Raw genomic sequence first — 3,313 nt, forward strand, 5'->3', positions numbered from 1 at the left:
TTCATATTTAAAATCTTATGCAACCGTAGCCAAGTTTAAGAGGAGGCCAGCTTACCCAAAACTCACATAAACATAAGGATTTAAAATTTGCAGATGACTACATATAAAAGTCATTACTCGTGTGACAATTATGTAAACCTATGTAAACTTATAGGTTCATATAATTTCTAGTGGTAACCAGAAGCCAAAATTGGCATTTGGCTGCAAAATCCTCAAACTACAAACCAAATAAAGATTATATAGGTAAATAGCCACCATGCACCATACAAAAATTATATGTCACCCTTGCATTAAAGTTGACCAAGCCAAAAGTATATCAAACATTATACAATAAACAATCTCCCATAAAACGAAAAGCTATAGCAACATAAGCTAATACTGGTCTCATAAGCGTTCCAGGGCACAAAGTCAAAAAGAAACTACGAAGCTCTGAATGATTCATCTTCCTCGGAAGTCAGTTATTCTGCCATACTCGCATTGCACTACCAAAAAAGAATAGCATGAGGAATCAGTAAGAGAAGAGCATATCCCATAACAAGCTATTTCATCAACTGAGTCTGACATTGAGATTAAAATTGTTGTGATCCTCTTTAAAAAATGAACAAACGAAAACGAAAATTAGTAATTTGCTTTTCTTGAGATAAGATTGACAGCACCAACCACTTGTTCAGGCATACAATCAAACTCTAACACGGCCAACTTAATTTCTGAAGAACTAGTAGAATCACTTTTTAAGAACACTTACCACTTGTACAGGCATAAAGCCACCGATACCATATTAGCATTAATCTTACATCTATTAAATGTAGCCAGACAAAAGTCAATGCAAACACTAATTTGCACACTCATGTTTCAAGTCATGCAATTATCATTAGCCAAGTGATTTCAGTTCAGGCAAATGATTCACCAAGCTACAACTTGAAAATCAGTGTGTGGGATGATTTAACCAATATAAAATGAAAAATCTGTAGATGGTATGCAAGTTCATTACCATCATATCAAATATGATAATAAATAATAACTAAAAAAATCCAATCCCAACATCTGACATAAGTTAAACTATAATCCAGATCTGGCTATAAACTCTTGGTTCCAAACTTCCAATCCAAGCTGCCCTGTTTGGCAATCCTAATATTCTTCTTGACGCAGAGACTTGATAAACACCAAGCTTAATTTTCTTTGTAACAAATGAGATACAAATGCACAAACGAAGAAAAAAAGACACAACTCAAAAAATGTCAAAAGCATCTAGTTTAGTGATAAAACTAATAAGACATAATGAATTAAGAAAACGATTGTCAGATTTATTTGTTCATGAGAAACAATTCTCCCAAAAAGGGGAAAAGCCAGTAAGCTGAAAACAAGTTACTGCTTCTGCAGGAATAAAATATGTGACCCAAGATAATTTTTATGAAATAGGCATACATCGGCATCCATTCACCATTTTTTCTCTATCACAATATGCAAAGAGTCTCAAAAGTTCAAATTTTGAATCCATAATGAATATACAGTTACCCAACACGTGACTAAGTGATAAAAATTCTATGTAACCCCATATTCTAGAACCACTATAGTGTATGTCTGCATATTAAAATTTCTATACTATGAATTTAAGAGTAGCAATATGCGTCAAAGCATTGAAAGGAAAAACAGCCTTCTTATCAAACCCTGCCTTGGCAGTTTTCCCCTTTCTTCTCTCAAGTCTCAACACTATAGCCCTCCCACTCTCTTATGTTAAAAGTTTAGACACTGGTTGCATCTCATAATTTAAGATTATCTGCTGGTCGATAAAGCACTTACTTCAGCATACTCAATAACAAAAACTTATGTTTAATCAATAACATGATATTGATTCGAAACATACTTCTCATACCCTCCCCCAATAACGAAAACAACCAAGAGAACCAATCCCACACAACTAGAACCCATCTGGCCCACAGAAAATGTACCAACTACAGCCAACTAGTGTCAAACATAAACACAATCAAAACAATACCAAGCACACTAATCAAATTTCCACATAAACACAAGAAACAATTTAATCTGCCAAAACATGTATTACAGATTACAAACTCAATCACACATTCTAAACACTAACATCAATACAGCTCTAAACATAGACCAATAATCAACAACCAACCAAATAGAAGAAATTTTACAGAGCAAAGTAAACAAGATCTGGTAAATTATTAAAATTACCTCAAATGGAGAGCTTGAGCTCCTCCTTTTCGCCACAAAGAGCGTGAAGAAGGTAAGGAGTGACTCGGATGGCGACGACCCAGGCGCCGAACATGCCGACGTGGACCTTGAGCTGCTTCAGAGCCTCCTTCTTGTCGGGCTTCTTCATAAACATACCTGGAAACATTTTGGGTGGCTCTGTGTGTTCTGGTTTACGAAATCGGCTGAGATCGATGGGAACCCAAAAACCCTAGTTCTGATGGCTTTGCGAATTTGTATTGGGGGTTTATCGATTTTTTTTTTTTTTTTTTTTGGTCGAGGGGGGGTTTATCGATTTGGAGGATGAGTTTAATAGAGTACCGGGACACGTGTGGACACCCAACTCTACACGTTTGGGGATATTTTCATTTTCTTTTCTTTTTTCTACTCGAGCGAAGTATTTTTTTGAGAAATTTTATTAATACATCTCTAAATACTAGATACACTAACTTTTTTTTATACAAATTATATAAGATTTTGTGGGTACGTAAAATTACAAAAAAAGATATTCATATCAAAAGTAAAAAAACTAGTTGAAATAAAATATCCGGCATAAGAGTTTTCTTCTCTTCTACGGGAACAAGGTGTGTGAAGATACTAAGCCCTAATCAGAAATAGCTAGCGACAATTACCATGAACAACCATAGTTTTAAGCAAAAATTGAAGACAACGTAATGAGGTGAAACAATATGAGGAAAGATGAAACCTTTTGAGAAAAATCTCATTAATCTAATTTTTTTATTTTTTATTTTGAATAAATTGAGTAACAGATCTTGAAAAGTATGTGTACTTAGTGAATGAGTTTTGTATTTAGTGAATAAAGTTGTGTATTGTAAACGAGGGTATTGTATGAAGTTTAGATATATGTATCTAGTAAAATGTTAAAACAATCAAGTTAATAGGTAGTGTATTAAGTATGAGATGTGTATCTAGTAATTAATGATATGTTAATAAAATTTCTCATTTTTTCTCCACGGGAGGTTCTAATAAAATTGATAAGGAATCAATTATCGTTATTCAATATTTCATACAAAAATTTAAATAATATGCCATTAAAAACATAGCTAAGTTGATCTAGTTACATATGGCGATCGTA

The 3,313-nt window shown here is 33.6% G+C and overlaps 1 non-coding gene across 1 annotated transcript; it reads right to left on the minus strand.

Moving 5' to 3' along the window:
- Positions 1-264: 264 nt before the first annotated feature.
- On the minus strand, positions 265-2,496 carry LOC101309980. Its single transcript, XR_183871.1, has 2 exons — positions 2,200-2,496; positions 265-482 (listed from the first exon to the last, which is right to left on the minus strand). It is a non-coding gene; the product is annotated as an uncharacterized LOC101309980 (transcript).
- Between the last annotated feature and the right edge of the window lie 817 nt (positions 2,497-3,313).

Source organism: Fragaria vesca, linkage group LG2 (genome assembly GCF_000184155.1).
Source record: "Fragaria vesca subsp. vesca linkage group LG2, FraVesHawaii_1.0, whole genome shotgun sequence".
Classification (NCBI taxonomy): domain Eukaryota; kingdom Viridiplantae; phylum Streptophyta; class Magnoliopsida; order Rosales; family Rosaceae; genus Fragaria; species Fragaria vesca.